The sequence below is a fragment of the Electrona antarctica genome (genome assembly GCF_951216825.1).
Source record: "Electrona antarctica genome assembly, chromosome: 4".
NCBI lineage: Eukaryota > Metazoa > Chordata > Actinopteri > Myctophiformes > Myctophidae > Electrona > Electrona antarctica.
The window spans coordinates 11,757,328-11,779,781 of NC_136809.1; the positions used below are offsets into that span (position 1 = coordinate 11,757,328).

General features: G+C 45.2%; 1 protein-coding gene across 2 annotated transcripts in view; it reads left to right on the top strand.

Annotated features, from left to right (window-relative positions):
- sh3pxd2aa (SH3 and PX domains 2Aa) overlaps positions 1-22,454 on the top strand; it is a 187,358-nt gene that overhangs the window by 26,949 nt on the left and 137,955 nt on the right. The window lies entirely within an intron of this gene.

The following is a 22,454-nucleotide window of genomic DNA, read 5'->3' on the forward strand; positions in this document are numbered from 1 at the left end:
TTTCCCAACACCGGATCCAAGTGGGACGTCTTATTGTCATACTCGATTGAATGGCAGCTTCTTATAAAATGAGTCATGCAAGCAAGCGCCTCATGTCTCCTACTGTAGGCGGAGAGATTGTATTCCCCCGAGCGAGATTTGATTGCGAAAGCAGCCATGTGTCTCGCCGTACGACACATAAATCAATCAATCCCCGCCAATCAAATCTAGAAAAGGGCATGGGAGACCCTTCAGCGGGTGCTAACTGTTTGTCTCCCGTCTGTGTGTGTGAGAAACAGTGACCCCTCTCTGCGGAGCTCGGCACTGTAGCTATGTGAGGTGGGTTAAAGGGATATTTCAGAGTTATTAATTAGCTTGATTCAGTATTTATAATTATATATTTGATTACACGCCCCGTTCCTATACAAACCCATTGTAACTTAGGGACACACATTGCTACGTACTGAAGAGGAGGCACCGCTCCAACATGAATATCAAATGTCTAAATCCTGAATGAAGCGACGTAAAAACTGTCTGGGGTGTTCACAAAAGCCTGAGTAGACGAGAATATAACCCCAAACATGTTTGAAAGTGAAATACCCGTTTAATCCTTGCTGTTGAAATTCCTGTTCATCAGTGGTACCTTTTGAAGTTCTACGGCCCTTTATGTTGAATGTATTAGGAATGGGCATATGCAAATGGTTTTCCAGCTTTTTAGTACTTTTTAACGTGTCTGCCATAGAATTAATAAGACATTTTCTTTTACAGTGTTACGGAGGAATATGAGATAAAACAAATGAAGATCGTCTCGCACGACTCTGACCTTTCAGTTCTTTATGAAAGACTTCTGAGCGTCGATAGTCTTTTCAGTCTGTTTGACATGCTTTTTATTTTTATTTTATCTGTTTCACATGCATAATCGACTCTGTTACGTAGAAACCTCATGTCCAAAATTGTTACTTTTCAGGATTCAAATTCATATGAATAAACATACATTTAAATAAATTGATTTTCGCCTACAATGACGGGTCCAAACTAGGGTTGCCAGCGTTAATGCAGGCCTTGATTTTAAAATGATTAAAATAACAAAAACAATTATGCACTCAATTGTTAGCCAATGCAATGCAGCAATCACAGGGTGACACTGGACAACAGGCAACAGCTGCACATCAGTTGGAATGTTTTATCAAGGAATTCCCACAATGCCATTTTAGAACGCTACTTATTTCAGTCCATCCATCGTACATATGTGCGTCAGGGCCATAAGCTGCATTTCTTTTTCTTATCTCACATGTGCTCCATCAGAGACTGCCCACATGGTGGCGTACTCCACAACACAAACTAATCTAAAGTGGAGCTCCCATTCTAAAAGGCCTGAGCCCCAGCATCCATCCATCCACTGAGCTGCTGTCTGCTTGGGGGCAACATAACCCCCCTCCCTCCCTCCCCACCCTCCCCAGAAATGTTTCCGTTGTCTAGTGACTCAAGTTTTTTTTCCCTTCTCTTCCCGTTATTATTTATGTCCATTTTGTTCCCCTTACACTTCCTGTGTGAGGAGAACAACCTTTTCCATTGGACAGCGTTTCTCTCCGTTCCACAGTACAGCCTCCTGGGTAGCCTCTCCTCCCCCCGTTAGTTCCACAGTACAGCCTCCTGGGTAGCCTCTCCCCCCTCCGTTAGTTCCACAGTACAGCCTCCTGGGTAGCCTCTCCCCCCTCCGTTAGTTAGTTCCACAGTACAGCCTCCTGGGTAGCCTCTCCCCCCTCCGTTAGTTAGTTCCACAGTACAGCCTCCTGGGTAGCCTCTCCTCCCCCCGTTAGTTCCACAGTACAGCCTCCTGGGTAGCCTCTCCTCCCCCCGTTAGTTCCACAGTACAGCCTCCTGGGTAGCCTCTCCCCCCTCCGTTAGTTCCACAGTACAGCCTCCTGGGTAGCCTCTCCCCCCTCCGTTAGTTAGTTCCACAGTACAGCCTCCTGGGTAGCCTCTCCTCCCCCCGTTAGTTCCACAGTACAGCCTCCTGGGTAGCCTCTCCTCCCCCCGTTAGTTCCACAGTACAGCCTCCTGGGTAGCCTCTCCCCCCTCCGTTAGTTGCCACACATGAGCTGTATAGTTTTACTTTACAGCAGTGCTTCTCAAACGTTTTCATGTCAGCGACCCCCAACATCGATACGTTTGTGGCCACGGGACCCCCATCTGAAAAGAGTTTATTGTGCCAGGGACCCCCCCCATAAGAAAATATTTCTGTTGTTATTAATGTGTGCTCATATATAATGCTTCGCATCGCTCACAATGGATCGTTTCACAGCTCCGCTGCTGTCATTCATCATCTGTTCCAAGGTCTATTTCCACACTATTCTCTTTCTAGCTGATCCAGCAGTACCATTGGTGTTGTGTAACATGCCTGTACAGTACATGGGATGATTATGTCCATTCAAAGGACAGCATCTCTGTTGGAGTGGACACTAGAAGAACCGTCTGAGAGGAGTAGTGCGCCCCGATTTGGCTCTTGGCCAGGCCTGGAGGCCTGGGGTTGTGCTGGTGAGGTGGCACAGGCCTGGAGGCCAGGGGTTGTGCTGGTGAGGTGGCACAGGCCTGGAGGCCAGGGGTTGTGCTGGTGAGGTGGCACAGGCCTGGAGGCCATGGGGTTGTGCTGGTGAGGTGGCACAGGCCTGGAGGCCTGGGGTTGTGCTGGTGAGGTGGCACAGGCCTGGAGGCCTGGGGTTGTGCTGGTGAGGTGGCACAGGCCTGGAGGCCTGGGGTTGTGCTGGTGAGGTGGCACAGGCCTGGAGGCCTGGGGTTGTGCTGGTGAGGTGGCACAGGCCTGGAGGCCTGGGGTTGTGCTGGTGAGGTGGCACAGTCGGTAGTGCTGTCTGTCGCCTCAAAGCTAGGAGGTCCTGGGTTCGATAAAACACTACAGTATGGACAGACCTTGACTTGTGTCTGTGTTATAGCCCCGCGGTATAAGATGATCAGATTAGAGGAGGTGATGGGGGTTGGGTTGGTCCTTGGCCTTTGGTGGGGGTCTCTTCAGCACGAGTAATGGGGATTGTCCCCCTCTTAACTCCCTGCTGAGTGCTTTAGATCTGGGCTCCACAAAACGTGCCAAGGACCTCCAAAGAGGTCTTGTTGTGAGAAAAAGTGCCTTAAACCAAATGACATGTCCGTGAGTGCTGGTATTCTCTCCTTAGAGAATTTCTTGTAAAGTTAACTTTCCTCGACCGCGCACCCGGTAAGAATGTTCAGAGAAACTAAGACAGATTTCAATGTGTTTAATGGCCGCCACATTTGATGTATTTCCCGTTTATTTTTTATTTTATTTCATTGATCTATTTATTTATTCTCCCTCTGATTCCTGCACGCCTGTGTGCCTACTGTGTTTGACTATAGGTGTCTATGTGTGTGCACATGCGTTTATAACCACGTGCCGAGGTTAATTGACTCGTTGAGTCCTTTTGGGAGTGTCAACGCTCAAAGGGGGCTTTAGCCTTAGCCCTGTCGTTAGACTTATGAGTGTCCGCAAGGCAGCAGAGGGGTTTCCGAGGGTAATTTGGGTCTCCTCGGGGGGAGCTTAGGGTGTGTGTGTGTGTGTGTGTGTGTGTGTGTGTGTGTGTGTGTGTGTGTGTGTGTGTGTGTGTGTGTGTGTGTGTGTGTGTGTGTGTGTGTGTGTGTGTGTGTGTGTGTGTGTGTGTGTGTGTGTGTGTGTGTGTGTGTGTTGGGGGGGGGGAGTCCAGATTGGGGCTTTGACGAGGGGTGTATTAAGCAATTTAGAGGAGAGGGAGAGAGGGGGAGAGGGGGAGAGGGGGAGAGAGAGAGAGGACAGCGTAATCCGGAGTGTTTATTGACTTGTTTTTCTCCGCGGGCCCTAGTAGGGGGGGCCCTAGTAGGGGGCCATTGAGAGGCCCTAGTAGGGGGCCATTGAGAGTCGTTAGCTTGGAGCCATTATGCTAATACGGAATGCCTTCTTCTCCCAACCTGCTCATATAGAGTCCTTAAGGCTGCCTGCATAGATGTGGGCAAATTAAAATAAAAAATAAATAAAAAATAGATCAGGGTTCATGTATGCGGTGCTAAACACCGTCGCTATGCCAGTCCCTCGTGGCTAAATGTAGCACAGAATGACCATTATCTAGATTTACCTTTTTTCATTTGAGCAGATCTACAGTATTGACCCCGCCGCTATACAGTAACGTTCTCTAGGGCTGGGGTTCTCAACCTGGGGGTCGCGACCCTTCCGGGGGGGGTCCCCAAATTATTTTGAGGGGTCCCCAGATAATTAAAAACAACCCCCGACTGGAAAATGGAAATTTCACAAACTTTCCTTAATGATTATATCTGGTTTCAGTTTTCATTTATGATGTATTTTCTCTATTTTTAAGGTTATGGTATAGCGGCCAATTTGTATTGGGGTGGGGAGGGGAACGGGGCGGGGGTCGCCAGCCAAAAACATTGGGAACCCCTGCACTAGTGGCTTGGCTTGGCTTTCCCAAGTGCAAACGTGTGCCCATAGAGTATATAAAAGGATAGAGACTGACATGAATAGCCCCCCCCACTATTCATGTCAGTGGAAGTTGCTCAGTGGCGTTTTGAAGCACCCGTCTACTTCCGCCTTTTTTCGATTTGGGCACCAAAATTTGGTGCCCAAAATGCGGAAGTGCAAACGTGCTCAACGTTAAAGCCCAGCTGCACGGGGTTTCCTCGTCATACTTCCACGGGTCCGCCTGCAGTCCCTCCTCTTACCACTAGGGCCGAGTGCTTCAACGTTGGAAAGACTCACTGGCCCCTTGCGTGTGTCAAGCACACTCTTTGTTTCAGTCCCAATCCCGACAAACTTTGCTGTGTGTCTTCCCCCCCTCCCCCCCTCCCCATCTCTCTCCCCGTTTCCTGTCTATATCTACTGTATGTCTGTCCATAGAGCTCCGAAGTCTGACGTCACTTTCAGTAGAGGTCGTCAATCTCCAGGTTCATGTATTTGTTTATTTGCATTGAGATCCCCAAACGGCGATTTTAGGTCGCTTCATATAAGAACTGTGTTTGAAAAATAAACCGACCACCTCGGCGTTTCTGTCAGGGGAGTGGCTGTGCGTCGTTAATGATGTCCATTCATATTTGATACAGCCAGTTTCTAGAGAAAATGGAATTAATGTGACCACAAAAGCCTTGAAACTACATATGAATGCATATACGTCACGCCCAGCTGTCAACATATTGCGTTCCTGAGATTCCTCGTTGACGTAAGCTCAGCTGGTGGTGACTCGACTCGTACTAACCACGATACATTATATATCAATAAAATAAAAATAAAAATAAACGTAATTAACGTTCAGTTTCTGTTGTGCGACGGGCTGCGGGCAGAAGCAGCCTACCCGGAAATGTAGTCTCTGGGTTGTTTGGCTCGTTTCTAACGCTTATTTTGTTACTCTTTGGGTATATTTGTACATTTCCACCTTCAGTCGATGCTTCATATCCATATGAGTGAAAAGGCCCGGGTGATCGGTTTATTTTTCAAACACAGTTCTTATATGAGGCGATCTAAAATCCCCCTATGGAGAGTACAATGCTTATAAAAAGATACATGAACCATGGCGCTCACTGCCCTCTACTGGTAGTAGAGGGCAGTGACGTCAGGACTTCGGTGCTCTATAGTCTCGTGGAGCCAGACAACTATTCCACAATCCCCGAATGCTACTATAGAGTCTGGAACTACAGCTCCCGAAATCCGAGTAAGGAAGCTGCCATTTCTGTTCACGAAAATATATTTTAAAATATCTTTAGAGTTTTTTTCTTTTTAAATTTCCTTTTCTGCTAAGCAACAAGCTATATATGCTTAGATGATTTCTATTTATATTACAGGATAAATTGGCACGACTGTAAAGACGAAACGGAAGTGGGGAGGAGTCTCCACTTCCGCTTTATACTTATTTACTCATGACAGCTCTTCCGTTGCTCCAGACTGTATGATGAAAGCATTTGGATATTGCGAGAGGCAACAGTCTGCGAGACTAGTCTACCAATAAATCAATAAAGGAAAAAACGCAAAAATAAATTGCAGATGTACAAGCTTGCACCACGGCACTTAAACGTTATAAACGTACGTGTCCTTCGGCCCCTAGGGGTCTGCAGTATGCTCGGTCCTGTCTACACCAAATCTCAGCAACAACTGCAGATCTACGAGCACACATTGTGAGCTTGCAATGTTTTTGCGTAACGTTCACCACAAAATGCAGGACGCTAGGTTTCATGTGGTTATAAAAGTAGAGATGAAGAATGCCAGCACTCATTGTATGTCCTTTTACATGATTTTATTTACCTCTGACTGAGACTGAAAAACGGACGCGTTTCGGCCTGTATGGCCTTCCTCAGCGTTTGTGACAAGATAACAGGAAGTGTGGTATTTATGCATGGGTATGAGATACAATCAACAGTAATTGAACACAGGTGTCAACCGTTATCATCTTACACAGTATCAATAAGAAGTCTCTATTTATGGTACCAAGACAGGATAAATATCATGCAAACACAATAGAATAAATAGTAACATAAGAATACATCACAATGAGCTATCATAATGAATGTGGGGCCGGCCCCTAAAGTGCCTGGAAAGCTAATGGACTAAACAGACAATGATATATATATTTTTTTTCATGTGGTTATAAACACACTGGTTGACCAGTGTTCCACAGGAGTCTATAGGCCTACTGGGCCTGCATTGTTGGCCTAATAAATCAATTCTTGTCAGCAAAGTGACACTGCAGTGCGACGGGGTATAAATTATGTTTATGGGTGTGCAGTCAGTCAGTCACGTGTTGTGGTTAGACAACAAAACCCAAGTGGTATACGCTAGCCGCCGCTGAGCTTTATGGCACTGTGGTCACTCAATGCACTGTCCAAGTACAGTGAAGCCATGGAAAGTGTGTCCAGCACACCAGAAGTGTGCATGAGTACGTCGTCGCTGTCGGTGGGAAACCATACATGTCCAAAACTGTAACCTTTTCAGGAAATGGAAAGTTGTGTCCCAATGGATCCGCCGTATAGTTCTAGTTAGTAGTTACTGAGAGAGTGAGGTCTAGCCAACTCGGGATATATTAATTAACACCCTCCGCGCCATTGCCGACGATTAAAGTCAATTGAAGCCTAATTTTGATAGTGACACTTATCGCCATTGCCGACGGCCTCCGGCAATTGAGCTTTTATAGCGCGTTCGATTGCTCGAGCCAAAATGCTACTCACGTTAGCCGGTTAGCTAGCTGTGTTGTTAGCACAGAACTGGATCGCCCATCTTAGATCGTCGTCGCCATAAGCATCCATTCTATCCATTTCTTTCAATCGCCTGTAACTCCTATTCCTTGTCCCAGATGGCATTTTTGGTCAAAACAGCGTTTGTTTGACGGCACAGAGCTGACAATCTAGAGCTCTCCGGAGCTCCGGCCTGGATTTACATTGTAAACAAGGCCCATCCAGCTGTGTGAAAACTCCTAACGTAGGACTACCGGTTGTGGACCGGAAATGGCGGATTTTCAAAATAAGAGCTCAAATTAAAAAAATGCTGGCGTGAATTAGAGCCTAATTTTTCAATAAATGATAGCGGTCTAAGTGTTAACAAGCTCGTGCTCATACTTTTCATTTAATTTCATTTAAAACCCACAGTCTTATACATTTACATTTTCACATTAAAGGAGCATTCAGTGATTTGAGTGATTTGGAAAACCACCCAGTCCGCCCCGGTAACAAAATGTGCACATGCACGCTCTACAGTGGGGGGAAGTGCAACAGGCCAACAGCATGTGCACCAAGGCTCGCCCCCACTCGATCATGATTGGAGGAAGGCCTCTCTCATCCTGATTGGATGAAGGCTTTGCCACCCGCCACCAAAACTGAAACTAGGGTTTTTTGACCCCAGGGGCTCACTGGGGACAGGGAGGAACTCCTTATATGGTCAGCACACTCTATAGTAGGGATGATTATCCAGAAAAAAAGAAGTGATATTTAGATTAAGTCAAATCACTGAATATACCTTTAAATATATTCATATGATGCAAATAGCGATCTACTGTACTTGTAAAACGGCCATTTTCACAATTTATTATTTTAGATGATGCATTTTTGTAAGTTTGACACCTCTGTCGGGTGGAAACCTCAAATGTACAAAACTGTTACTACTTCAGGATTCAAATTCTAAAGCATCAAAAGTAGCAGATCTACAAGCCCAAAACGCGTCGCATTGCACAAAGTTTCGAGCTTGTAGATCTGATACTTTGGATGGTTTTGTGTGTCGCTGTGGTATGTATGATCAAGTAGGGCGTTAATTTAACAAACAAAAAACATTTAAACAAAAGTTGAAATAACAAAATGTATCTTCTGGGTCTGGAGTGAAAAGCTCCCCCTGTTCTGATCTGTGTTCTGCCCCCTGTTGTTCACCCACATGTTCTTCATTCACAATCCTTTGCTATAGGTAGCTGGCAGATCAGGACTGACTGTTGAGCTCCAGGGAAGAATGTCTTCACTCTCATATCTCCATAACTTTTTATTTTTGTAAATTAACATTGTAGCAATTGTAGCAGATCTACAAGCTCGTTTCGTGCTTGTAGATCTGCTGTATTATTTTTTTTAAAATTGGATTCCTGGAAGGTAACTGTGTTTTGGACGTATGAGGTTTCCACCCGACAGAAACATGAATGATTTCAGCCTCAGGAACTCTAGGTCACTGGCTCGGGAAAGGGAGGGAGGGGGGGGGGGGGGGGGTGCTGGGTTGGGGAGGGGAGGGGGGCTGTTTTCCCCCCATGTTCGTCCCTCCTCTCCACTGTGGCCCTTAATACTTTGCAGATGCCTCCATAACCACAGGTCCAAACAGCCAAAAATAGCCACGCATCTGCAGCACGTAAAAAGGCATACACTGCAGAAATCCATGGGCATTCATTTACAGGCATGGTATGTAACTTTGCCCTGTGTTTTCTGAACAATTTCTTTTTCTAGTGTATATATATATTTTACCCATCATTTCTCTATAGCCTACCAGCAGTTATCAGCAACTGGAGTAGTGTGGTGTTGGTGTTTACCTGCACTAATCTCTCAAGAACAGATTCTGAGCTAACAAACAGCAGAGAGCCATGTTTTTCCTTTATTTTGCCGATGGGTTCCCATATTGTAGGCTACAGCTAGGCAGAAACACTTTGGCCTCTCACAGTTTTTTTTTGAGTTTTCACAGTTTGTTTTTGTAGACGAGGAATCGGGGATGTTACAGGGGGGTAAGGGGGGGGGGGGGGGGGTGTAGGCTACAGCTAGGCAGAAACACTTTGGCCTCTCACAGTTTTTTTGGCGTTTTCACTGTTTGTTTTTGTAGACGAGGAATCGGGGATGTTACGGGGGGTAAGGGGGGGGGTAGGGGGTGGACAGCAAAATACAACAAGAGGGCAGTCTGTTTCACCACTCCAGTGGTTGATAACTGCTTGGTCTAGAGGAAAATGATAAGCCTTTTATTCATTATTTTGTTATGTAAACACAGGGCAAAAGTTACATGCTGTGCCTTTCTGTGTACAAAGGGTTCATTCGGTCACATCTGCACACTTGCAGAGTTACAGACCCGGCCGTAAGGGTCCATTTGGTTCCTAACTACACAGTATCACTCCCAGTCTCCCGGAGTTACAAATGGATAAATGAGCGCTATATTCCTGTTGTGTGGTCTGTGTTCTGACAACAAGTCCAAATGTGTCATGCTGTTATTTGCGGCGCTCACAAGCTAAAACATTCTAGCACATTGTTAAATTAGCTTCATGGACGATCATTCATTGCTATAGCTGCACAGTTACAGTATAGGCTAATCTGCTCAAGCTGACTTCCGTTCATTTCATACACAGTGACGTTTTCTTCCAGTAACAGGGGTCCCCTCATCTCTCCAAATTTAAGGCCATTTAGGCCTGACCTCAAAATCTAAATAAAATCTTCTAAATCCTCCAGTTTTCTGAAATAAATATTTTCACGGTTTTTCAAAAATAGCAGACCTACAAGCTCGTAGCGCGCCACTCGGTGGCGCGCTATGAGCTTGTAGATCTGCTATTTTTCAATAGCTAAATTATAACAATGTTTAAAACACCAAAAGGGGTTCCCGCCAAAAATGGGTTCATGTCCCAGTTCCAATGTCTGCCCATTTATTTGTCATCACCTCCAATGTTACTATGCTGTATGAGTTCTCTCTCCCTCTTGAATCAAATTGATATCTCAACCTGCAAACGCATTTTATTACGTTCCTGTCTGCCGAGTGTATCCGACCAATCAGCACGCCCAATTAGCCATAACAAATCAATTCAGTCCATCTCCGTTTTTGGGCTGATTGATGTGTATGCGTTTTTTTTTATTTTTTTTATTTTATTGTACAATTTGGAACCTGAAAAAAAAAACTGTTCACGCCTCCGTCTCTCTCCTGATTGGGACTCGTTTCCAGTGCCCTAGAGTTCATGTTTTTCTTTCAAACCAAGCAGCACAGCAGGAATAGTTTAACAGGCTCACTGGGAGTTGGATACAGTCAAGCACTTTTCATACTGCAAAACCCTTCCGTTGTCCTCCCCCTCCATAGGTTACAACAGCATATTTACAAGTCCCGCACTCTCTCTCTCACACACACTGTGAGGTGTAATATAGTGCTTCACTGCTCCTGTGTACAATGCAGGGATACACTAGTCTACATGATGTGCCATTTGCCATATTATTCGCTCTATAATAATGCTGTTATTTCATTGACTTGGCACTTTTCGAGCAGCATTACATGCTTCTTCAAAAACAATGAATAATTAACTAACTTACTAACTAGCTATAGTACGTTTCCTTCTGAAATGAGATGCCAAACACATCAGACCCACTGCACTCTGCGAGTCTGCCCTTTTGTATTGCTATACGGTTCTTCCCTCCCATCCACTCACCCTTCGGTGGTTTAGCTATGCTGTAAACCAGGTATCCTGCATGTAAGGTTGTTTTTTAAAGGCACCATGTATACTGTAGCCCCAGATGAGACCCCTGGTTGCTGTTAAGCCTGGGTGGGATCCCTGTCCACAGTCTCTGTGCTCTCCTGTTAAGTTTACTGTGCTTGTGGGTGGAGGGGTGGGCTCAGAAGCAGGTGGGCCATGGGGTTAGGCTTACAGTAGAAGCATGGATGAAGGCTAAGGGATAAGTTAGAAGCATGGATGAAGGCTAAGGGATAAGTTAGAAGCATGGATGAAGGCTAAGGGATAAGTTCAGGCTTACAGTAGAAGCATGGATGAATGCTAAGGGATAAGTTAAGGGATAAGTTCCAACTTCCAAGTGGAACTGAGGGTTATATCGTTGCTGTCGGGCAGAAACCTCTTATCTCCATATTCTAGATTTTTGTATGTTTTTTTTTTCACACAAAAGCATCAAAAGTAGCAGAGATCTAAAGGCTCAAAATGCCTAATCCTAATTATACCACAGGTCGTTATGAGGAAGCAATCTGATTGGTTGAAACAGCCTTCTAGCCGTGGGTTAAACCAGCACCATTCACCACCTAATCAAAACAAAGAATTCAGCTGCTCTGTTCTCCCAGAGCACTAGCAAACTCGGTGGCTAGGCTAGCTAGTTTCTTGGGGCATTTGTGGTCGTAGTGACTACATCTGTCATTAAAAAAATCTATTCTTTCAGCGATTTTCTTAGTTTTAAGGGTAACTGTTGTATAATTGCATTATTACACTCAGGGTGTGGTTTAACGTGATTATTGCCACGACAGGGATGCGGTCAGGAACGAGACGAAGTCGAGTTCCGCAAGCATCACTGAAGTTAACCCACACCCTCTCGTGTAATATTGCTTAATTCTGTCACCTATCATGTCGTCATCATGATAGGCGAACATTTGGAGAAAATGGGCAAACAATTCAGTAAAATAGCGCATCTGTATAAGCTTGTAGATTCACTATTGTACGTACTATGAATTACAGTAGGGTTAAGACTCGAGAATAATCTGAACACCAGATATTCTGGACAAGACTTTAAATATGTCAAGATCATCTACGTAATGATTGCTGGCATGGAAATCAAATTCAGCCCGAAACCAGCACGACTCAGCAGCTTGTATTTTAGGACCTTTGACTATCAATTTTGAACTGCTGAAATTATGAATATCTGTATCAAATTACATCGGCATAGTTGCATAGCATGAACCCCTTCAAATTAGAGTAATTCTGTCAGGGGGCACAGTCGGTAGTACCTCAGGGGGCACAGTCTGTAGTCACCTCACAGCTAGAAGGTCCTGGGCGCTGGGGGCGTGTTCTCTCCTCCGCATCATCAGTGCCCATACCCGAGGCGGGGTTGACGAAAGGGCCAAACTGGTCGGAATAACGTGTTCCTTCCACACGCTACGTCCGGCCGGGGAAACTCCCTCCTGTCAGGTGAAAAGAAGCAGCTTGGACTCCTCATCCATAGAAGGGAGCATGAGTTCAGTCCGCTGCCCCCCCAGGTTGGCAGAGGAAGTATTACATTAGATAATTGACACTGGGTGAAAAAATGGGTTGCAAAATCGTGGGATAAAAAAACAAATCTAATCTCATACAGTGTGTGTAGAGGAAGCAGTTTATGATGAAACGGTTTGTGTTTCAGCCTTGGCCATCGTGAATCATTAAACCCGCTTATAGGCGTGAAAGTGTCAACATACGCAGGAAACGTCAGACATTCCCTGACACCAGAGAAGAGGATATTGGCATCTTTGAATGCCACTTCAGCAGCATGCTAAGAGACGGAAAAAAAAGAAGGGCCAAACATCCTGGAAAATATTCTGCCTGCACAGCAGCAGCTCAGTGCAGCATACCTTCCACTGAGACACATGGGGACACTAGTCCCCAATAATGGCTTAATGTGGATGTCCTTCCACTGAGACACATGGGGACACTAGTCCCCAATAATGGCTTAATGTGGATGTCCTTCCACTGAGACACATGGGGACAGTCCCCAATAATGGCTTAATGTGGATGTCCTTCCACTGAGACACATGGGGACACTAGTCCCCAATAATGGCTTAATGTGGATGTCCTTCCACTGAGACACATGGGGACAGTCCCCAATAATGGCTTAATGTGGATGTCCTTCCACTGAGACACATGGGGACAGTCCCCAATAATGGCTTAATGTGGATGTCCTTCCACTGAGACACATGTGGACACTAGTCCCCAATAATAGCTTAATGTGGTTGTCCTTCCACTGAGACACATGTGGACACTAGTCCCCAATAATGGCTTAATGTGGATGTCCTTCCACTGAGACACATGGGGACAGTCCCCAATAATGGCTTAATGTGGATGTCCTTCCACTGAGACACATGGGGACAGTCCCCAATAATGGCTTAATGTGGATGTCCTTCCACTGAGACACATGTGGACACTAGTCCCCAATAATAGCTTAATGTGGTTGTCCTTCCACTGAGACACATGGGGACAGTCCCCAATAATGGCTTAATGTGGATGTCCTTCCACTGAGACACATGGGGACAGTCCCCAATAATGGCTTAATGTGGATGTCCTTCCACTGAGACACATGTGGACACTAGTCCCCAATAATAGATTAATGGATGTCCTTCCACTGAGACACATGTGGACACTAGTCCCCAATAATGGCTTAATGTGGATGTCCTTCCACTGAGACACATGTGGACACTAGTCCCAAATAATAGCTTAATGGATGTCCTTCCACTGAGACACATGTGGACACTAGTCCCCAATAATGGCTTAATGTGGATGTCCTTCCACTGAGACACATGTGGACACTAGTACCAAATAATAGCTTAATGGATGTCCTTCCACTGAGACACATGTGGACACTAGTCCCCAATAATAGCTCAATGGATGTCCTTCCACTGAGACACATGTGGACACTAGTCCCCAATAATAGCACAATGGATGTCCTTCCACTGAGACACATGTAGACACTAGTCCCCAATAATGGCTTAATGGATGTCCTTCCACTGAGACACATGGACACTAGTCCCCAATAATGGCTTAATGTGGATGTCCTTCCACTGAGACACATGTGGACACTAGTCCCCAATAATGGCTTAATGTGAATGTCCTTCCACTGAGACACATGTGGACACTAGTCCCCAATAATGGCTTAATGTGGATGTCCTTCCACTGAGACACATGTGGACACTAGTCCCCAATAATGGCTTAATGTGGATGTCCTTCCACTGAGACACATGTGGACACTAGTCCCCAATAATGGCTTAATGTGGATGTCCTTCCACTGAGACACATGTGGACAGTCCCCAATAATGGCTTAATGTGGATGTCCTTCCACTGAGACACATGTGGACACTAGTCCCCAATAATATAGCTTAATGGATGTCCTTCCACTGAGACAAATGTGGACACTAGTCCCCAATAATAGCTTAATGTGGATGTCCTTCCACTGAGACACATGTGGACACTGGTCCCCAATAATGGCTTAATGTGGATGTCCTTCCACTGAGACACATGTGGACACTAGTCCCCAATAATGGCTTAATGTGGATGTCCTTCCACTGAGACACATGGGGACAGTCCCCAATAATGGCTTAATGTGGATGTCCTCCCACTGAGACACATGTGGACACTAGTCCCCAATAATAGCTTAATGGATGTCCTTCCACTGAGACACATGTGGACACTAGTCCCCAATAATAGCTTAATGGATGTCCTTCCACTGAGACACATGTGGACACTAGTCCCCAATAATGGCTTAATGTGGATGTCCTTCCACTGAGACACATGTGGACACTAGTCCCCAATAATGGCTTAATGTGGATGTCCTTCCACTGAGACACATGGGGACAGTCCCCAATAATGGCTTAATGTGGATGTCCTTCCACTGAGACACATGTGGACACTAGTCCCCAATAATAGCTTAATGGATGTCCTTCCACTGAGACACATGTGGACACTAGTCCCCAATAATAGCTTAATGGATGTCCTTCCACTGAGACACATGTGGACACTAGTCCCCAATAATGGCTTAATGGATGTCCTTCCACTGAGACACATGTGGACACTAGTCCCCAATAATGGCTTAATGTGGATGTCCTTCCACTGAGACACATGTGGACACTAGTCCCCAATAATAGCTTAATGGATGTCCTTCCGCTGAGACACATGTGGACACTAGTCCCCAATAATGGCTTAATGTGGATGTCCTTCCACTGAGACACATGTGGACACTAGTCCCCAATAATGGCTTAATGTGGATGTCCTTCCACTGAGACACATGGGGACAGTCCCCAATAATAGCTTAATGTGGATGTCCTTCCACTGAGACACATGTGGACACTAGTCCCCAATAATAGCTTAATGGATGTCCTTCCACTGAGACACATGTGGACACTAGTCCCCAATAATAGCTTAATGGATGTCCTTCCACTGAGACACATGTGGACACTAGTCCCCAATAATGGCTTAATGGATGTCCTTCCACTGAGACACATGTGGACACTAGTCCCCAATAATGGCTTAATGTGGATGTCCTTCCACTGAGACACATGTGGACACTAGTCCCCAATAATAGCTTAATGGATGTCCTTCCGCTGAGACACATGTGGACACTAGTCCCCAATAATAGCTTAATGGATGTCCTTCCGCTGAGACACATGTGGACACTAGTCCAGACACCCATGTTCAAATCCAGGGTTGAACAGGAAAGTTACCATGGTGCATCTTTGAGTAAAAGTTATCCGAGTACTGCATTCCACCCATCAACTTTAATATTACCCAGTCCCCAATACAGTACATATGAAAGGTCACCCGTGCACCACGTCTGGGTCTGAGGGTGTCCAGTCCCCCCTCTCTCTCCATGCGTCCTGCTTTTGGTCACAATGGCCAGTATTCTGGTCACTAGCAGGCGGTGACCTCACTGGAGTGCTCGGTATATAATGGCGCTATTCATTGTGCTGTGAGAGGCCACAAAGACACACAGATAGATAGATCACACCACCACATGGAGAAGGATGAGGGAAAGAAGAGAACGCCAGAGGGAAAGAGACTAATGCCACCCATCCATGGCCCTTTCTGGACCTAGCTGTCTATTTGTAAACCACTTGAATCCCAGCGTCCATATGTGTCCAAATTTCACTGAGGGACTGCCATTGGATTTTTTTTTAATTTTCGTTTTTTTCATGTCATATGAAAGCAGGGAATCATAGCTTCAAATTGACATATTGGTTGTTCACTTTGACCCACCAGTTTTGGAGATATGGCTTATAGAGTAATGTCTTGCAGAGAAACAGCGAGTTGAGAAAAAACAGGCTTGAAAGGTTCACTTCTGTGGTCTCTAACATTACACCTAGCTACATGTTTAAGCATTTATTTCACATTTACATGTCGATTTCCGCTCTGACACTTATTTCAGACATGCTCTAGTATGTGAAGAGTCTGCCTGCATGTGCTATTAACTCATTTTGAAAAAAATAAATAAAAATGTTTTTCTCCTAGTGAAAAGCTGGAATTTGCGCGATGGCAGGCTCTCAGTCAAATCTGGTCACATATTCTGGGGGAAAATATAAGCCAAAACATTAGCCGATCTACACACTCACAGCTTGTATAGAAAGAGAACGGAGCCAAATTATTGTCTCCACCAGGCCGAAGGCATGGGGAGAGAGTATGTTTTGCACTCCGTCCGTGTGTGTGTCCGTCCTTCCGTCCGTCTGTGAACAGCTAATCTCCGGCACCGTTAACCCGATCGATGCCAAACTTTGCACACACACTCCCTGGATGCCAACGATGAACCTCTGCCCCACATTTTCCAGAACGGCCTGTTATAGCGCCACCATGAGGCAGCTTTTCACATTTTTTACCTAAAACTGCACCGATCTGCGTGAAACATTGCATGCACACTCCCTAGAGGCCAAGGACAAACCTTTGACCTGCATTTTCCGCATCTGCCTTTTATAGCGCCACCAGGAGGCCGACTTTTGTAAAACACATTTTTTGATATTACTCCTCCAGATTCTGTCCAAAAATCTCACAAATCGTTACACAGTATCTCTATGGTCATGTGCTCAAGTCGGATCTGTCCGATATTTCATATTCCATCCTAATTGGCTATAATTGGCTTTCACAGTTTGCAAGATTGCCCCGTTTTGAACAAAAGCCTCAAATCATGAACGCAGCATGCAATTTACGTGAAATCTTTCACAGAATTGCCATCAAAGGCATACAGTATGAAGAAATGGCACCCTTTTCACATTGGCCTATTATAGCGCCACCAGGAGGCCACAACCTGCCCTGCCCTGGTGGAGACCTGTGCCCCGAGGGGCACTTTTTCTAGTTACAATTGGGCTTCATTGATTAACGTATATGTTTTGTATTAATAAATCAACAAAGTACCTAAAGCCGTACAATAATTATTGTAGAAAATTGTAAAAGTAAAAACATTTGACTCTTGGATGTAGTGGAGCAGCAGTATACTATACTACAGCTTGATTGATACTATATATTCTGGTATCAATTGAAACACCCCATAAGTAAAAGGTGTGTGTGTGTGTGTGTGTGTGTGTGTGTGTGTGTGTGTGTGTGTGTGTGTGTGTGTGTGTGTGTGTGTGTGTGTGTGTGTGTGTGTGTGTGTGTGTGTGTGTGTGTGTGTGTGTGTGTAAATGGTGCATTTATATAGCGCCTTTATCCAAGGCGCTTTACAGAGATTGTGCATTACATTCACCCATTCACACACACATTCATACACCGATGCAAGGCACAAACTAGCACATCGGGAGCAATTTGGAGTTCAGTGTCTTGCTCAAGGACACTTCGACAGTAACTCTGGGTGAGCCCGGGTTCGAACTGGCAACCTCACGGTTGCCATCCAGCCACTCTACCCCTGAGCCACTGCCGCTCAGGGGTGTGTGTGTGTGTGTGTGCGCGCGCGTGCGTGTTGCATCATGCATTCCTAATGTTTGTGTCCCCCCAGCGTTGTCTAGCGTGTTGCTAAGTGCATTGTGTGTTTACTCAACTGATACGCATAAGTGTGTTTGTTTGTTGCTCCCCGCTGTACATATTCATTCATCCCCCCGTGGATGTTTGTTTGCCGCCGTCGTCAAGGAGACATTTCATTAACCCATTTTGGGCGGGAACCCCTTTTGGTGTTAGCATTATGTTATGCTTTAGCTATTGAAAAATAGCAGATCTACAAGCTCGTAGCGCGCCACTCGGTGGTGCGCTACGAGCTTGTAGGTCTGCTATTTTTGAAAAATCGAAGAACCACTGACATAGAAACATAGCTTTTTCAGAAAACTGTCAGGATGTAGAAGACATTTTTAGAATCTGATCTCGGGTCAAAATGGGTTAACCCCAGGCAGCGGGCGAGAGCCGAGAGGGCATCACTTCCTCCTTGACCCGCTAGACAAGCGTTCCGCTTTCCCCCTTCTCTTTGCGTGATTGGCACCGCGGCATAATGTCATGTCACGGACCTCTGGTTTGCATTGCGTCACCTCTCGTGGAGATGAGATGAGAGGTCCGCGGTGAGATTCCACCTTCAGGTTATGTTTATGTAAGCTTGTCTTGCATGAGTTCTATTTAACCCGTTCAGGACGGTATTATAACCCCTTTTTTGTCTTTTAAGGATTATGTTATACTTGTTTATAGCTATTGGAAAAAATAGCAGATCTACAAGCTCGTAGCGTGGCACCGAGTGCCGCGCTACGAGCTTGTAGATCTGCTATTTTTGAAAAATCGTGAACGCGTGGCGCAAATCTTTGAATATATATATTATTTCACAGCAAATGTTTTTAACTCATATCTTTGCTTCTGGGGGGGGGGGTCCCTGGAATAACATATTTTCAGATGGGGGTCCGTGGCCAAATAATAATAGTTCCGGGGGTCCTTGACATGGAAAGGTTGAGAACTCCTGACAGGTTTTTCAGAAAACTGTTTTTTTAGAATCGCCTCAGGTCCAAATGGGTTAAGTCCTGTTGAGGCAAACGTTTACGGACCATTTGAGAGAGAGAGTGAACATTTCAAAGAACCCGCTGTTGTAGAGTCGACCACACACCAGGAATAACACTGTAAAAACCCCCAGTGTTCATTCAGTATTCCTTCTTAATTCTGGGTGTACAAATGTAACCAAATGGACCCGAGTTAAAGGGACATTCTTTTGCCACTTCTGAAACTAAATCCCGTTGTTGCTGTAAAATGTGCGCGCGGGGGAAATATACCCTACTGCAGGGGTCTGCAACCTTTTTAAATGAAGTGCCATGTTTGTATTTTCCAGATCGTCAGTGTGCCATATCAACATTAATTAATTGTAATGACACCACGTGAAAAATTCCAACATATTTTGCTTGACCACAATATTTTCTTTCACGTTGTTATAATGCACTTACTATACTCAGGGCAATAACAGAGTTCAGTTTTAATGAATGTGGAATGCAGGATGTAATTTACACACAAATGTGAGGGATTTGACTCATTTTTTTAAATAGTTTATTTAAAACCAAAAATACTCTCTCACACACTTGCCAGTGTGCCAGTGATCACCCTCCTTTGTGCCATGATGTTGGCACTGGTGCCTAAGGTTGCCTACCCCTACTGTACGTTGACACTGGTGCCTAAGGTTGCCTACCCCTGGTGTACGTTGACACTGGTGCCTAAGGTTGCCTACCCCTGGTGTACGTTGACACTGGTGCCTAAGGTTGCCTACCCCTGGTGTACGTTGACACTGGTGCCTAAGGTTGCCTACCCCTGCTGTACGTCTTGAGTATATTTCTCTGTGAAATGCAGAAGCTAGTGCATGATGAGATCATGCCAGTCAAACGTGTCCTCGGATTTACAGTATGTGTTCAAGGACACCCTTATGCTATTATAACTCGTATCAATTTTATAAAGCCATAACCTCGAAGGGATACAGCACGGACAGATACCACATATATCACACACGCAGGAAGGCACACTGTGCACGCGCATACGCACATGCATGTGCACCTACAACCATGCATGTCTCCTTCCATATAAATTATGCTCCTGCTTGAATCCATCCGGCCCGTATAGGCTATGCGCATATAGATTAGATTAGAATTAGCCTTTTATGTCCCAGAGGGAGGTTTGTCTTCACAGCCCGTTCAACACAGAAACACAGACATGGCGTGTACTAAATAGCCTACTGACACACACAGGACTTACAGGAAAAGACGACAACTAGCACACAACATCATCAGCGAGGTAGTTTTGTGTTTAATGATATTACACGACGCAAAGCTCACAACGCATTGCATTTACGTTGTAGATTGGCTCTCAGCGCAAATGTTGGGGTAAACCCTAAAAAAAAAATCCCTATTTTCAGATGGGAGTCTGTGGCCAAATAGATATAATCTGAAATGCTGAAAGGCCTCAATATTGAGGCCAACTCCTTATTTGGGGTATACTTCCGGCAGACTTCCGGATGCTTCAAACGCCACTGAGCAACTTTCATTGAAATGAACATAGACATACAGTATAAAGGTAGAGGCCTCTTCTGGCTCTGGGCCGTCTCTATCTCAACGGAAGGCAACAGGGAGGCAACGGGAGGCGATGGCGATGCATGCTCGCATCGGCAAGATTCCCCGAGATTCCTACAACGAACTGCAGCGACCAATGAGGCGTCTATATTTTTTAACCCATTTTGGGCGGGAACCCCTTTTGGTGTTTTAAGCATTATGTTATACTTTAGCTATTGAAAACTAGCAGACCTACAAGCTTGCCGCGCTATGAGCTTGTAGATATTTTTAAAAAATTGTGAAAATGTGGTGCAAATCTTTGAATATATATTCTTTCAGAGCGAAGGTTTTTAACTCAAATCTTTGCTTCTGGAGGGGTCCCTGAAACAACATATTTTCAGATGGGGGTTGGTGGCCAATTACATATATTTTTGGGGGTCCTTGACATGAAAATGTTTGAGCAACACACCACTGACATAGAATCATAGGTTTTTCAGACATTTTTTAGAAGGCATTTGTAGAATTTAAAGGGGGGAGAAATATCTATGGAAATTAAAGCTGGGGGGGCCAACCGTGGGCGTCGTCAGGTAGGGGAGTAGGGGGCTGGGTGGGGAGCCCCATATCAATGGGTTTCCTGTTCAACCAGTGTTGCCATGTCTGCTTATAATAAGCAACGTTGTGCTTGTTTTTAAAGTGTAGTATAGTTGCTTATTTGGGCTTGCTTCCTAATGTTTATTAAACATGTGGTTCCCAGCTTTTTCTCATGTGAAGGACCCCCAGATTAATATGTATTATTTTTGTGTGTATATGTACACATGTATATATATGTGCGTGCGTGCGTGCGTGAAGATCTGAAAATCTTTTTGCCAGGGACCCCCATACAAGATTTGAGTTGAAATATTCCCCAAAATGTCCTTTTTTCCCCCAATACTTTTTGAAAATAGCAGATCTAGAAGCTCACAATGTGTCACGCTCTGAGCTTGTAGATTTGCTATTTTCAAATATAGCCGACAAAACATAGCCTATATAGTTGATTACCTGCATTACACCTGCAACCTACTAAGGAGGAAGTGAACAGAATGGCAGTAACTATAGCATACAATGAGAACTGAGAAGATCTCCACAAAGGTTTACTCATCAAAACTGATTATAAAACTGTAACTATCAAAGCATGCACTCAACATATAATGGTTATGTGACCATGGCATGTGCATAATATACAATCTTTTAAGTTTCAAGTTTTATCTGATATTGATTAATAATCGATTATTAATCGGCAGAGCTGTCGATTATTCGATTTGGCTGATGGTCACTTTCTGGCATCCATAGTAAACACAACCTAACAAGACTAAAACTTGAAATTATTATGGAGATATCAGATTTTTGTCCCGCTGCTTCCGGGTTCATCGTTTCTGCCTGAGAGATCCCAGATGCGGGCAGGAGGAGGGAACTTGTGAACTCAGTACTGCCGCAATCACGCAGAGTCAGGTTCGGGGAAACCATGCAAGGCACCAACCAGCACATCGGGACCAATTTGGGGTTCAGTGTCTTGCTCAAGGACACTTCGACACTAACTCTGGGGGAGCCCGGGTTCGAACTGGCAACCTTGCGGTTTCCATCCGGCCACTCAACCCCTGAGCCGCCGCCACAAGCCACCGCCCGCCACCATTCTACTCTCATATATTGATGTACTCATTTACCATCTATCTACGTCTGTCTGTACGTGTTTACGGCTGTAATGCAGGTAACTCGAGAACTATTCGCCCCACCTACTCAAATCCGACACACCACCGTAGGGAGTGCAGTGCCCGGTGTCATGTCGGTCGGGACCCACGGTTATCCAGAACCGCCACAAAAGGCCTCTGCCCGGGCTCTGCACCTGATCACACACCTATATCTCCTATATGGAGCTGGCCTGTTCTGACATTATTCTGACTTCTGCATAGACTCCATATTTGGGCATGCCTGACAAAGAACTCCATATATGGGCATAAAAGGAGACACAGATATAATAACTGGGTTGGGCATGCATTTCCAACTTGCATCATTCCAAGTAGGC